The 15,275-nt window shown below is 50.4% G+C and overlaps 1 protein-coding gene across 3 annotated transcripts in view; it reads right to left on the bottom strand.

The window, feature by feature from the left end:
- LOC111141466 (spermine oxidase) overlaps positions 1-11,272 on the bottom strand; it is a 45,501-nt gene extending 34,229 nt beyond the window's left edge. For 2 of the 3 annotated variants that reach the window (XM_022494044.1, XM_022494043.1), the window contains exons 1-2: positions 11,164-11,272; positions 6,803-6,916 (exon numbers count right to left, since the gene is read on the bottom strand). The gene's annotated coding sequence lies outside the window, so the exon portion shown is untranslated. Of the gene's footprint in view, positions 1-2,712; positions 2,813-6,802; positions 6,917-11,163 lie in introns of those variants that run through there. The other variant, XM_022494045.1, reaches the window with a different exon arrangement.
- Positions 11,273-15,275: the final 4,003 nt, after the last annotated feature.

The following is a 15,275-nucleotide window of genomic DNA, read 5'->3' as shown; positions in this document are numbered from 1 at the left end:
AGGGGGCTCGTCCACTGACTGCAATACCTATGTCTTTCTGCCTAACCCAGCCCTGACCTTCCCACCTGGCTCAAGACTTCCCAAGAGTCAGCTACATGCCAGGAACTCTGCTAGATGCTCCAGGTTCAGTCGTAGGCCATTCAGTCAAGGTCCAGCCCTTGAGAAGCTGGACAAAGTAAACAGACAACTGCAACAAACAGTTATGGACTGTGATAAATATAAGGAAGAAAGGAAACGAGGTGCTATGATGCATTACAGGGAAGTGGGGAGGGCACCTCTACGAAGACTGGGAAGGCACCTTTAAGTTGAGAGCCAACCCAGTAGAAAACCCTAGAAGAACATTCCAGGCAGAGAAAATGGCACAAGCAAAGGCCCAGGGCAGGAAAGAGCTAGTGTTCAGGGAGCAGAAGTGATTCAGACCTGGTTATCAGGAAGAATGCAAAGGGGACGTGGTCAGGATAAGGCGGGAGGAAGTCAATGGTGTCCAGATCATGGAGGGTCTGATCAGTAAGCTTTAAAATTTTATTCCTAGTGCAATAGGGAACTATCAAGGGTTTTAGAGGAATGTGATTTTCTAATCACTATTTTTCTAAATCATTCTTGCTGCTCAATTACAATAGATTAGAGGTGGGCAAGTGGGAATTTGGAGAAAGCAGAGAGCAGCTACTACAGCACTGGGGCAAGACATAAAAGGTGGTTTGGCCTGGGGCAGTAGCCTGGGGTCACAGCAGTGGAGTCAGAGCATGAAGAACAGGCCTGAGATAGATCTTGCAGAAAAAGCCAAAAGAACGTGATGTTGGGCTAGATATGGGGACGGAGGCAAAGGGAGGAGCTGGTGTCACCTGTTCCTGTCTTTAAAGGTGTATGGGTTATGGGCTGTTTAGAGAGATGGGAAGGCCCATAGAGGGTCACCTTTGGAGAGTGCAGTCAGGGTTTTGTGTCATCCATATGAAGTTTTCATACCTATGAGACATCCAGGACACCCCAAATCAAGAGATGGGCAGCTAGATAGAGAAGCTGGAGCCGGTGACAAAATTTGCTACTTAAAATCCTGAGAAGGAAAATGATATACACTTAAGATCAGCGTGTTTGTAAACTACTTCTTGATTTTAAAAATCCTAAGAAAGAATGAGAGCTGGGAGGATAGGTAAATAGTAGGGAGTCAGGACAGAGGAGGGGCTGAGGACAAAGCCCTGGGACCTTCCAACATTTAGAGTTGAGTGAAGGAGTTGTCCCCAAAGATCCCTAAAGAAGGCATAGCCAGGGAAGGAGAAGGAAAACCAGAAGTCAAGAGAGGATATGATTCTAAAGGAGAAAAAATCAATAAAACCAAGGGGGGTCAAGGAAGACCTGCTTGTGGGGGCGTGGAAATCCCTGGAAACCTTGACTGGGGCAATTTCAGTGAAGTGCTAGGACAGAAGCAGAGGAATGTGCTCCAGCAGGTGCAGACAGCTCTTCGGAGAAGTTCTGCTATGAAGAGAGGTGGAGAAGTAGGTGTGTAAGGGAGGAAAAATGAAGGATGAAGGGGGAAAAAAAAAAGGAGGGGCTATAACTGGGGGAAGGAGGGTGTCAAGAAGTGTTCTTATCCAGGAAAAAAGAAGACACTTCTAACACTGGAGAGAAGGGAAGTAATCCAAGAGTGAGGGACAGGGAGCAGACCACCTTGGAGCCCAAGTGGCGGCCTGGGTCTGTGGCAGGAACTGAGATGCTTCCTTCCCCCCCCTACAAGAAGGAAGGGGGGCAGAAGTGCCAGATTACAAACCCTGGGCCTTCCCCGCACACACTTTCAGACGCATGCCTACCTAACCCTCTATTCATGTCCACTCCAACGACCCCTGGAGCACCTGCTGAACATCAAGGTTGCGTCTCACAGACGGCAGGGGATATGTCACCACCAGCAGGTTCGGCAAACTACCTGTGGGTACATCTCACCATTGGTGCCTGCCACTGCACTTACCTCATCGGGGCTGTGCCTCTTCCTAGTGCTAGCTCTGAGGGGGTACACGCGCCCCTCACCTGCCCTACCAGAGCCCCAGCCCCAAGACAGCCGCCTCTCTCAGCCCCTCCCCCCAAAGTGAGCGCTCAGTACAGCCTACCCCTTTTCCAGCCTGGCTCCCTAGTTGGCCCTTCGGAAAGAGCTGCTCCCCACCCTACCCGCCTCCCCTCCCCTCCCTGAGACCACCCGGACAGCCGGGGGGGGGGGGCGGCCAAGCCTCTCCCCGTGTCCCGGCCGTCGCCCCGGCGTCTTCTCTTCTCTCCCTAGCGCCCACCCCCTGGACAGCCCGAGTCCTCGCCGGGCGCCGGCGCCCGGCTTTGTCTGCGCCCACCGAGCGCGCCCGCCGGGTGCCCCGGGCGCTCCCCTGCCGCACGCAGCTCCGGGGGTCCGGCCTGCCCTCCACCGCCGTGCGCTGGCCTGGCCAGCTCAGCCCCCCCGCCCGGGGATCACCGCACCCGGCCGGACCACCGCTTCCCCGGACGCGAGCGAGGGGGGCGCGGCGCCCACCGCTCTCCGCAAGCCTCCTGCCGGCTGCCGCACACCCCAGCCCTCCCGCCCGAGCGCCGCGCTGGCCGCCGCAGCCCCCGGCCGCCGGAGCCCTCGGGGCCGCTCGGGGCCCCTCACCCTCCCGTGGCGGCCGCAGCCCCTGCCGGCGCGAGCGAAAGCTGGGGGGCTCGGGGCCGAGGGGCCGGTGTCCGGGAGCGGGCGCGCGGTACCTTTCCCTGCTGAGCCGGGGAAGTGAGTCTGCGGTAAGCGGCGCTCCAGCCTCGGCCTCCTCCGCCTCCCCTCCTCCTCCAGCCGCCTGGCTTCCTCCTCCAGCCGCCGCCGGGACCGTAGGGGCCCGAGCCAGCCGCTGCGGCCTGTGTGGAGCCCCGCTCCGCCTCGCGTCCCCGGCCCACCCCGCCGGGTCCGCCCGCGCCCGGCCCCCTCCCAACCCCGCTCCTCCTCGGGGCGGGGACGCGCCGAGCTCCTCCCCGGCCCGGCCCGCCGGCGGCGGGGAAGCTGGGGCCGCCGGAGGCTAAGACCCGCCGGCCCCTGCCTCCCAAGCTTCCGGCCCCCGCCTCCCTAGCGGCCGACCCCGCGCTCAGCACCTGAGCCCGACACCCCCTTCTCTAGCCGGGCGCCAAACGTCCCCACTCAGGCCCAAAAGAACAGCAGCCAGCCCAGCCCAGCCCGGCCCGCCCTGTGCTGGGCGTAACTCGGGCCGAGGCTGCCTGCGAGACGACCCGCAGAGCCAGAGCTCGGGCCTCGGTTTACCCGCGGAGTTCAGAACCCTGCTTTTGGAGGGAAGAGCTGTCCATCTCTCCTGCTGGAGCTGCCTTCACTCGCGCAGACCCGACACTGGATCTCAGTTGGGAACTGAAGGCTCGTCCCCAGGGGCTGCCACCAATCTCATTTTCTCCCCCACACCGATGCCTCCACGGCTCCAGCCGCCTGCCACCATGCCTCTGAGACCTCCATGCCTCAGTCTCCAACTCTAGACAGCCGGGGTTGGGGGGTGGGGGGCAGGTGGCAGGGGGCGCTCACACCGCCACGGCCCATCCCTTTGTAGCCCACGGAGCAGAACTGGCCTTTTGGAGAACAGCCTTCTGTAGTACCCACTGCCTCATCCTCGATTTAATAAAAACCGAAGCAAATAGGTGTGAGGGTCACTTTTTATTTTCTTTTAAAAAATCATAGTTATTTGGAAATTACTTATTCCCTATTTGAGATCCTGCAAGCACTGTTCTGGTCCCTTGTGCAGTTTTTCCTCTGTGCTCTTTTAAGGGGCAAGATCACTTGGTCTAGTACCATTTCATTCTGTTTAACCCTGTGAGCATCTCCAGGGCCTCCTGGAGCCCATAGAGACCAAGTCCAAGGGGTGGAAGTGTTGGGGGGAAGCCAGGCCCTTGCCCTGAACTGTCTTTCAGGCTGAGGAGGGTGCCTCATCTAACCTAGACCCTACAGGGGACCTGCCAGGCCCCACTGCAGAGCATAAGTCCACATGGGTGGAGGCCTGGAGAGCAGAGGTGTCTCTACAGAAGTGGGGTTTAATGTTCCTGGGCAGGAGAAACCCATGTGAGGATAGGCTTCAAGGCAGGGAGATGGAGAATTTTAGGTGAAGTTTCTTCTCAGCAGAAAAGTCCTGGTCAGTGCCCAGGCTAGTCCCTTCACCTAGAAAACCTTTCCGCTCCCTCCCAACCAATCCCTGTGTCCCCTTAGAGTTAAAGATCAGGTTAAATGTCACACCTTCCTCTGTGAATCCTTCCCTGTCACTGTGGAAGAGGAAGGTTTCTGAGTGGCTCTCAGAATTAATTTCCTGGGTTTGAATTTGGCCTCAATGTGGCCTCCCTGTGCTTCAGTTTCCTCACCTGTAAAATGGGATTAATAAATAATAGCTACTCCAAAGAGTCATTGTATTAAATAAAAACGTTAAAATGGATTTGACGAATGATGGAAAACTACTCAGATTGGTTTGGTGTAAGCAAGTAGGACATATGTACGCTCACATAAGAGAAGATGCCCATGGTCTGCCTGATCTGGGTACCAAGAGGCTTTAAAAATACCGTCAAGACTTAGTCTTCCCTTCCCCGTCTCTCTTCTCTGTTCCTTGCTGTGGCAAGATGGCTGCCAGGGGCTCTAAGTTCCACCTTCACAGTTCAGGTCCTCATTTCTTTCAACTGTCCCAGCAAAAAGCCAAGGTTACACCAAGTTGGCTCGGCCTGGATCACATATCATTGTTTGGGCCTGAATCACATGCCCAGCCCTGGAGTCGGTCCATTCCAACCACAGGGATGCGGAGTGAGGAAGGGTGATGTCAGGGCACTGTTTACAATTAGAAGGTGAATGGGTCCAGGGCTGTGTGCCAAGCACACAGAGAGTTCACAAAAATATAGATATACTTGGCCCTTGTGGAGAGCCTTCATCATTTCAGGGGTGCCCAGTAGCTTTTGAACATCCTTCTGAGTTTGGAGAATTTTCCATGTCACGAATCCTGCACCTCCTCCTCCAAAGCCAAAATGCTCTTTCCCACTTTCTGGTGCGGCAGGGGTGCCGGCTTCACCAGGACCCTGCAACCAGACGTACCACTGAAGAGTCTTCTGAGGAAGTGAGCAATGTGAGGAAACAGGCGGTACCCAGAATCCACTGGGGAGGACGGTAGCAAGGATGGCACCCGAGGCATCTGGCTGTAGGGACTACTGTGGCAGGGATGCTAGAAGACTTGCCAAAGTTCCTTTCAGTTGCCTATTGCTGCATAACCAACCACCCTCAAAACTTAGTGGCTTAAAATAACAATTTCTGATTTCTCGACTCTTTGGATTCACTGGGCTCAGCTAGACAGTTCTTCTGCTGTGTGTGCTGTTGGTTAGGGACATCAGCTGGAAGCCTGGCTGGGTCTGGAACAATCCAAATGGTTTCTCTCTCCATGGGACCTCTCCTGTAGAATGGCCTTACAACACCATAGGCTGCTTTCTCTCTGGGGTGAGATGGAAGCAGCCAGACCTCTTAAAGACCTCGACCCAGAAGTACCATTTCATTATTTCTACCTCACTCTATTGGCTAAAGAAAGTCACAAAGCCAGCCCAGATTCAAGGGGGGGATAAATGGACTCCACCTCTTGATAAGAAGAGTGCAGTGTTGTATTAGTTTGCTAGAACTGCTTCAACAAAGTCCCACAAAGTACATGGTTTAATCAACAGAAATTCATGCTCATGGTTCTGGAGGCTGGAAGTTCAAGATCAAGGTGTCAGCAGGGCTGGTTCCCACTGTCTTCTGGTTCTCGGTGTTTTGCTGGCAATCTTTGGTGGTCATTAGCTTATAGATCATCACTCTGATCTCTGTCCTCATCCCCTCATCTTCACACAAGTTCCCCTCTGTGCCTGCCCCTATTCTGTGTCCAAATTTCCCCTCCTTACAAGGGCACCAGTGAATCAGGACCCATCATAATAGCTTCATTTTTACCAGATTACCTCTGTAAAAACACGATCTCCAAATAAGGCCATGTTTTGGGGTACTGGGGGCCAGAACTCCAACATACCTGATATATCTATGGGGGAGACATAATTCAACCCATAACAAATGAGCATACACGAATGGGAGGATTCCTTGGTAACCATCATAAAGATAATCTACCATGAAGCAGAAACCCCATACCTTACCTTCAAGAATGGATTTCTGGAGTACATGGTTTTGATTAGGGCCTGGAATTTTAAATACTCCTTACAAATCATTCCACCACCACCAGCAGCCTTGGGTACAACCTGTTTCTCTATCTCCCCACCCACCAAGGGGTCTTTGGAGCCTGATTTGTGCAAAGTGGACTGGAGCTAAGAAGGTTCCTCATTGTTTCCTCCCAGAACAATGAGGGGAAGGAGGTCAGGTGTAAGGACCTGACCAACCGTGAGGCCCTGAACAAGTTTGGCAATCTCCCTTTTGCCATTCTTAAAATGGGGGTAATGTTAGGCCCCTGTCACTCAAGGTTGTGGTGAGGATTAAAAAGAATAAAGGATATAAAAATTGATGTCCAAGCCATCAGTTCCCCTCCAGATGTCACTGGTTATTAGCATCAGTCTCTGTCACCTCCGTACAGCTGATCTAGGCTCAGCTGTGTGTTGAAACATTAGTAAAGCATTGATCACAGTCAGACTTCACATGTGTGGAGCATTTTCTAGTTTACCAAGTGCTTCCACACCCACCACCACAGGGAGAGACCAGAGTAATGAAGAAGGGCTTTAGGAAATGTATCAGTTGTAAGTAATGCTGGCTCCTATAAGAAATAGACCCAAGAATACAGCAGTTCAAACATAATAGAAATTCATATCTTACCTATGCAATAAAGAGGTATTCCCATTTCATAATGGCTTTCGTCCACATTGTGATTCAGGGATCAAAGCTCATTCCAACACATGCCTCCAGCAACCATCAGGGTCTTGCAGTCATCTGCACAAAGCCAGCAGCAGAAGAGAGCCTTAGCTTGAAAACTGATATCACTTCTACTCACACACCATTGGCTAAAACCAGTCTCATGGTCACACCTAACTACATGGGAGGCTGGGAATTATGTTCAATATGGGAATCCAGGAAGGGTAGGAAAGTGATTTTTGGTGAACAGCCAGCAGTCCCCACTATGAGGGAGCTTTTTAAAGTTCTGGAAGGGATGGGTCATATATCCCCAAGGAAGCATCATTCCAGGTTGGAAGATACAGTGGGTTGACTTACTGGCCACAATTCTTCACTTCCTTGTGTAGTATTTTTGCCTCCATATTCTTGCCACAACTCAGGTGGAGTATATTTTCCCACCCACTGATGTCAGGCTTGAATGAAATCGAGTAGAAGTGGTAATAGGTCTGTTTGGAGCCTCTGTTTGAAGAGTTCCTGCATGGTTCCACCTCCACCTTCGTTAGAAACATTCCCCTGCATAACCACTGCCCTTCAGCCCAGGACTGCAGAATGAACACTCAAGTAGCAGACCAGCACTCAGACTCTCCCAGACTATATCTCGAAGCACCTATCTGATCCAAGCCTAGATCAGCAAATGCCCAGCCAACTTGTAGACGCAGGACCTCAGCAGAGTCATCCCAGGCAACACACATACCCATGAGAAATGAATACTAATTGTTGTATGCCACTGAGGTCTCGTGGTTGTTACACAGCACTGTTGCGACAATAGCCAGCCGATAGAGACAAAGAACAATCTCGCCTAACCAGGCTTTTTGAAAGTTACATCAATTCCAACTGACTGAAGAAAGAATTAAACAACAAGAGACTACATGGCTCAAAACCAGACCTACATAACCTTGCAGTACGTGAATACTGCGTCTGAAGTCAAGGCCACACTGTATGCTTCTGCCTGTCCTCTCCACAGATCCTGACTGGTGTCCTTAGGTTTCTCCGCCAGGATAGGAGTCCCTGTTCTTCAGCCAAGAACTTTGGCTACCGTATGGTTGTCCCAATGGAACAAGGATGTATCGATGAAAAGACACGAACAGACCCAGGCAGAGAATACAAGTTCCATCAGTGTGGGTAAGCTTACAACTGTAGACACCCAGGAGCAGGAGACTGTGCAGTGGGCTCTGATGGACAGACTAGCACCAGTGGCCCTCAGGTCCCCCTGAAGAAAGCCAGCTGCTGCTGTGACCACCCCCATCAAGCTGAGGTTCCCAACAGGTGTGGTCCAGCAGGTCTTCTCAGACAGCACAAGCCCCTGGAGACCTCATGAAAATGCAGGTTCTGATTCATCAGGTCTGGGGTGGGGCTTGAGATTTAGCTGGAACTGCTGCCCCCCAGTCCTCAGACCCGACTTTGAGTGGCAGATCTCCAGAGCAATGGTAGGAGTCTCAACACACACTGGGATATCTTGGGAAACTTTTGAAAGCACTGATGCCCAGGTCCTCCCCGGCCTCCACCCCCCACCCCCACTGAAAGGCTCTGAAGTAAGGGGTCTGGGGAGAACCTGGGCACCCTAGCCATCCCAGTATGTAGCCACTGCTCTAAAAGCACCCCTCACTGTTCTCAGGGGACGTGTACTGTCTTGCCTCCTCTCCACTTTTCTAGAGGCTCTGGCTCTCTGCTTGCCCACCCTTTATCCTACCATGTAAGGGAATCAAATGTTTTTAACTAAAGTGATTCCCATGTTGTGAAAGACATCTTGAAAAGGCAGCATAGGGAGGCAAAAAATGGAGTCCTTTAAATTGGACAAATCCCCTTTTGAAAATCTCACTCTCCTGCCCTTCTTTTCCTCACTCACCATTGCCGAGGGCAGACGGTCCCCAATGCTCCTTCCTCCACTGGAAAGCCGACTGATAGGCTGAGCAGGACCTTAACTAACCCAAAATCCAGTGTGAGTACATGGGAGAGGTTTGCTTTTTAACTAGGATAATTTAATAGCTGTTTTAGAGCAAAACAAGGGTAGAAACACACAGGTGGGCTTAAACTTTATGTGAATTTTTGAGGTGCAATCCCAGACTTCAGAATATTGCAGAGTTTGCTACTGATGGCCTCTAGGTAGGAGTTGAGGGTGGGGACCAACGTTTGGAGGGCTTAGAAGGGTTGGCAGATTTAGCAAAGAAAAATACAGGGCACTCAGTTCAGTCTGAATCTCAGACAAACAAGGAATCATTTGTTCCCAGAAGCGTGGGCCCCAGTCACACACCCTGAGAGTGAGTGGCACTGCTGAGCCCCCCACCCTCCCCTAAGCCCAGGTCTGTCTAGTAGGTGTACAGTGTACAGTCAGGCCATGAGGCAGACCCTGGTGAGCTCCAGATGACCTCAGGAATTCCGAGAATCCTCTGGAAGCATCAAAGGGCATCCGCCTAGACTCTTGGCTTATGTGGATTTTGTTTGTTCCTTGGTTTTTTGTTTGACAATCTTTGCGTGCTTGGGCCCTATGCTCAGAGTTTAGAAGTCAGGTCCTGGGCCAGCACCTTGAAAACAGGGGGCATCATCTTCTGAGCCTTGGGTCTTCCAGACCTCGATTTAAATGCCCATCACTACCACCCCCTCTCTCCCCACAGGTCTGGCCTGACCCCTGCTGCTCTCCCCGCTCACACCACAAACCCCAGGAAACCTCATCAATCTCCAGTCTAACCCTGACCAGTGCCACTGCACTGGATTTGGGGAAACCAAGAAAAACAAACTTAAGTGTGGGTCTCAAGTCACATGAATTAGGAAGGAGGGGCCCAAGCGGGAGAGGGGAGCAGAAGGAATGCAGTAAATGGTGACCCAATCCACAATTCCTTTACCTTCTCTGCTCCTAATTCCTTCGTGTAGAAATGAGCACGCTAAGCAAGCTGCCTTTTGACGTTATTTCTCTGGGCACTGTCCTTCTCACTTCTAAGACCCCTACACCCCACAAAACCCCTGAGGAACTGTGCTCTGGGCACTCAGCTGCAGTCAGGAGATCGTTCCTGAGCCCTGAGTTTGGGCCAAGCATGCTGGCCATGGAGCTCAGCAGCGGGGGGAGATGACCTTGGCCCAGCTAACTGCCCACAGCATCCCAGACATCGGAGCAGAACAGACCAGGACCTCCTGGCTCTGGTGAAGCCAATTGACCTGGTCATGGCTGAGTGTGTGTGCCTGTGTGTGTGTGTGTATGTGTCAACATCCTGGTCCCCACCCCACCCTGGGGGGCTGTGGACAGCCTCACTGACCACAACGCACTGTGTCAGTGACAAGTAAACAGGATGGATTGATTGCTGACTCCATAAACAGATAGATGCCAGTCACCATCTAAACAGGAAAGAAAACACAGAACCCGTGGGAATAGGAGGCTTCACTATTCTCTGTGACATAGGAGAGAAGGGGGAGGAGACAGAGAGAGAGACACTGATGGACACAGGGGTGAAGGAGAAGAGTCACAGACCCAGCAACACAGGCACCACCAAACCCACAGTTTGGGGATTGCTGTGTTTCTATCAGCTGCTCTGTGCCCCCCAAGGTGCCCCTACTTGCCAAGCTCCCCTGCCTTGGACTAGTCACTCCACCTCTGACCTCCCGTCCTCCTCCCATGGAGGCCTCCGCACCCTCCTACAGGCCCTGCTCAGATGGTAGCTTGTCCTAAGAAATCCTCAAGGATAAACCATCCCCAGGGCTCCCTCTCTTTTGCACAGAAAAGTTCCAAAGTATGTCTCCAGCCAGATATATTCCAAGAGGCTCATCTTCTCTCTTTTTGGGCCACTACCAAGTCCCATATTGTAGGATGTACGATTTTTCCCATTTTCAAGTAGAAACACTGAGCCCTTGGAGCACCTGGGTGGCTCAGTGGGTTAAGCTTCTGCCTTCAGCTCAGGTCATGATGTCAAGGTCCTGGAATCAAGCCCCGCATCAGGCTCTCTGCTGAGAGGAGCCTGCTTCCCCCTCTCTCTGCCAGCTGCTCTGCCTACTTGTGATCTCTCTCTCTGTCAAATAATAAATAAAATCTTTAAGAAGAAAAGAAAAGAGAAGAAACACTGAGCCCTTTATGGATCCATCCAAGGTCACCCCCAGATGAGAAACAAATTTAGCCTCCTGCATCGTAGCCTTTCAGCTCCCACCCTCTTTCCTGGTCCACTTATGGCTGACCTTTCTTGGCCTGCCCCAACCCCCACCGGGTCTCGCTAGTAATGTGTCTTGATGGAAGCCCTGGGGGGAGGGGGGTGACTGAGGTAGGGGGTGGCTAGGGCTGCCAGCTTCCTGGGAGGAGCACTTACCCATGAAACAGACCATCCTCTGAGTCACTGGGACAACTGGAGATCCTGGAGGTTGGGAGAGGCTGACTCATCCTTGTCTCTATTTCGTCAGGAAAGGAAGAGGCCTCACACATAGGGGAATGGCCAATGTTTTCCCCACAGAACTGAAAACTGCAATGGAGCCATGTGGAAAGATGGAGCAGGCCCCAAGAAGGTTCTGGAGAGAGAGAGTCCGGGGTCCTTTCAAACAACCGTGGACAGGAAACTCAATATTCAAATTTAGGCTCTAAAAAAAGTACACTTGAAAGATGTTTGTCTTGCAAAATAATCATTCATTAGAAAGCCCAGAGTTCCTTTAAAGGGCCTTCCAGTCCTGTCAGTCTCCAGGGCTTGCTTCCAGATCCATGAGGGAGCTCACAGCACTAGAAACATCTGATTGCCTTCACCTCCAAGTGGCAGGTCATCCCCAGGTCCCCTTGGCTCCTTTATGCTAGTTCTGAGCTTCTCGAACTCTCAGAATCACCTGGAGAGCTTGTGAAAAACACAGGTGGGTACAAAGGTGGGTAGGGCCCCACCCCGTGTGTCTGATTCAGTGCGGTTGGGTTGGTCATTTGCATTTGGGGATGGGTCAGGTCATTTGCATTTTAACAGGTTCCCAGGTGATGCTCCTGCTGCTGGTCCAGGAGTTTGTGAGGCCCACCTGCCTGAGCTCCCTGCCAGGGAAAGTCACTCCACTTCCTTGTCACTGGTTTCCACTGATGTCCTCAGGGCTCCACAGGGCACTCTGCCTAGCCGGGTAGACCCATGGCACTTCCTGAGGGAGGGTGTTGCCTTTCCTACCTCTGCCACAACTTGTTCACAAGTTCTCTGTGCCCAGACTTCTAGCAGCCCCGCGTGGGCCCAGCTCAGCTCAGAAAGCTGACCCCATCGCCTTCCCACCACCAAACTTCAGCCCCACCGCCCACTCTCTCACCCATGCTCCTCAGGAATGGAGTGTCTGCTCCCACCTCAGGCCATTCACGCCGCCCGTGTCCCTCCTCCTTCGGTTCTCTCTCCTCTCCTATACCTTTCCTCGCCCCCTCTAATGGGAAGAGTGGATCATTCCCATAAGCATACAAACATTTTCTGGAATCTCTCATCTATTAAAAACGGGGGCTCGGGGGGCACCTGGGTGGCTCAGTGGGTTAAGCCTCTGCCTTTGGCCCGGGTCATGATCCCGGGGTCCTGGGATCGAGCCCCGCGTCTGGCTCTCTGTTCAGCGGGGAGCCTGCTTCCCTTCCTCTCTCTCTGCCTGCCTCTCTGCCTACTTGTGATTTCTGTCTGTCAAATAAATGAATAAAATCTTTAAAAAAAAAAAAAAAAAACGGGGGCTCAGGGTGGTGGGTGAGGGGCACCTGGGTGGCTCAGTGGGTTGAACGTCCAACTCTTGGTTTTGGCTCTGGTCGTGATCTCAGTGTCATCAGATCAAGTCCCATGTCAGGCTCCATACTTAGCAGAGTCAGCTTGAGATTCTCTCCCTCTCCCTCTGCCCCTCCCCCTTATCTCACTCTCTCTGTCTAAAATAAATACAATTTTTTTTAAAACAGGGGGTGAGCTACCCTAGGCCACCTCATCTGCCTCTAGCTAGCCCCACCTTCCTCCCCTAATATTCACAGCAAAATTTCTTCAAAATATTGGGGATAGTTCCCATTACCACTTTCTCCTTCCTGACCCACTTGAGTCTCTCTCCCTTACTTAGTACTTAATACTTAGTACTTAGTACTCCACTGGAACACAGCACTCCCACATTGCCAAATTTCAGGTCTCACCTCAGTCAGTCTCTCAGAAACCTTTGAGACCACTGACTGCTGCCTCTTACTGGGAAGACCTTCTGCTCATGGCTTCTTTGGCCCCACTCCTTGGAGGGTTGGAGGGCCCTGGTCTCCCCTCCCCTTTCTCTAGCCTTGTGGCTTCAACATGCTGTCTGCTGAGTCTATGTCTACAGCTCATGATCACTCCCTCCACTGAGCTTGGATTTTATCCAACTACCTTTAGCATCTCAAACCCAACATGCCCAAACAAAACTCTTGTTTTCCCCTACCCAGGTTGGGGGAGGGGGTATATAGCAGAAAATTCACCATCTTTAAGTGTACCATTTGGTGGTTTTAAGTACGTTCCCAGTGTTGTGCAACCACCACTATTCATTTCCAGAACTTTTCCATCATTCCAAACTGCAACTCTGTACCCATTAAATAATATTATTTAATATTACTCCCCCACCATGCTCAGCCAGTGGTAACCACTATTCTTCTTTCTGTCTCTATGAATTTGACTATGGTAGGTACCTCATATAAGTGGAATATTTGTCTTTTGGTGTCTGCCTGCTGACAATTTCTTCCCTCCGTTTCTGCCATCCCCCAATGCCCCGAGAAAACTCCCCAACAAATACATTGGCGATTGGCCTGCTCTGAGAAGGTTTCTGAGGTGTTCTTTGATTTTTTTTCAGCTATTTGCTTTGCTGTATAAAATTTTTAAATATATAAAATAAAATAGCCGAAAAAGACATAACGCCATGCTCCTAGTTCTCAGATTTATCTTGGTTAACATTTCATGTCAGTTGCTTTGTCATTTTCAAATACAAGAAATAAAGCACTAGAATTCAAATTGTAATCTCCTTTTAACGCCCACCATCAGAGGCAACAATAGATAAATTAAATATACATCATCTAGCCGATTTTTATAGTGCTCACTTAATCTATATCTCATCTAACCTGAGACACCATCTGTTGTAAGACGCACTATTATTTTAAGCCCCACTTAAAAAGAAAAACACTGACAATTAGACTATGATGCAACACTTTCTAATCTTAGATTTTTATTTCCCCTAATCTATTTTTATTATTTTTTTAGTTATTCGTCACTTACATATAACACCCATTGCTCATAACAAGTACCCTCCTTAACATCCATCGCCCATAGAGCCCATCACCCACCCACCTCCCTCCATCAACCCTCAGTTTGTTCTCTATCCTTAAGAGTCTCTTATAGGGGCATCAGGGTGGCTCAGTCCATCAAGCATTGGACTCTTGATTTTGGCTCAGTTGTGATCTCAGGATTGTGGGATTCAGCCCCATATCAGACTCCAAGCTAAAAGTGGAGTCTGCTAAGATTCTCTCTCTCCCTCTCCCTCTGCCCCTCCCCGACTTGTGCGCTCTCTGTCTCTCTCTAATGGCTTATTTCCCTCTCTTTTTTTTCCTTTCCCCTATATTCATCTGTTTTGTTTCCTAAATTCCACATACAAGTGAAATCATATAATATTTGTCTTTCTCCGACTGACTTATTTCACTTAGCATCATACACTCTAGCTCCATCCATATCACTGCAAATGGCAAGATTTCATCTTTTGGATGGCTGAGTAATACAGATATAGATATAGATCACATCTTCTTTATCCATTCATCAGTCAATAGACACTGGGGATCTTTCCATAACTTGGCTATTATTGATAAGGCTGCTATAAACTTCAGGGTGCATATACGACTTCCAATCTGTATTTTCGTATCCTTTGGGTGAGTACCTAGTAGTGCAATTGCTAGATTGTAGGACAGCTCTATTTTTAACTTTTTGGGGAATCTCTGTACTATTCTCCAGAGTGGCTGCACCAGTTTGCATTTTCACCAATGGTGTAAGAGACTTCCTCTTTCTCCACATCCTCACCAACATCTGTTGTTTCCTGTGTTTATTTTAGCCATTCTGACAGGTATGAGGTGGTATCTCATCATGGTTTTGATTTGTATTTCCCAAGACGTTGAGCATTAAATTTTTATTTAATGCTTATTAAAAGGCCTCCTTCAGACCTCTTTAAATGTATATTTTGTCATACCATATTTCCTGGAATTTAAGATATCATCAATTTTAAGATGCAACCTGATTCAGAGACTTTTTTAAACTATCTTGGGGTCAACGGATTATGGCTTATGATTCTTGTGCATAAATAAGAAGGACATATCAAGGAACATAAAATTGGTTAAGTATTCCTAAATTTTCACAAATAAAGTTCACTCTCCTGCATCACTTTTTAAAAAATTAGTGGAGGGGTGCCTGGGTGGCTCAGTGGGTTAAAGCCTCTGCCTTCGGCTCAGGTCATGATCCCA

This window comes from Enhydra lutris, unplaced genomic scaffold (genome assembly GCF_002288905.1).
Source record: "Enhydra lutris kenyoni isolate GAN:26980312 unplaced genomic scaffold, ASM228890v2 scaffoldscaffold6, whole genome shotgun sequence".
NCBI classification, from domain to species: Eukaryota; Metazoa; Chordata; class Mammalia; order Carnivora; family Mustelidae; genus Enhydra; species Enhydra lutris.
Note: the sequence above shows the minus strand (reverse complement) of the source record. Positions and strands in the feature narration are given on the sequence as shown.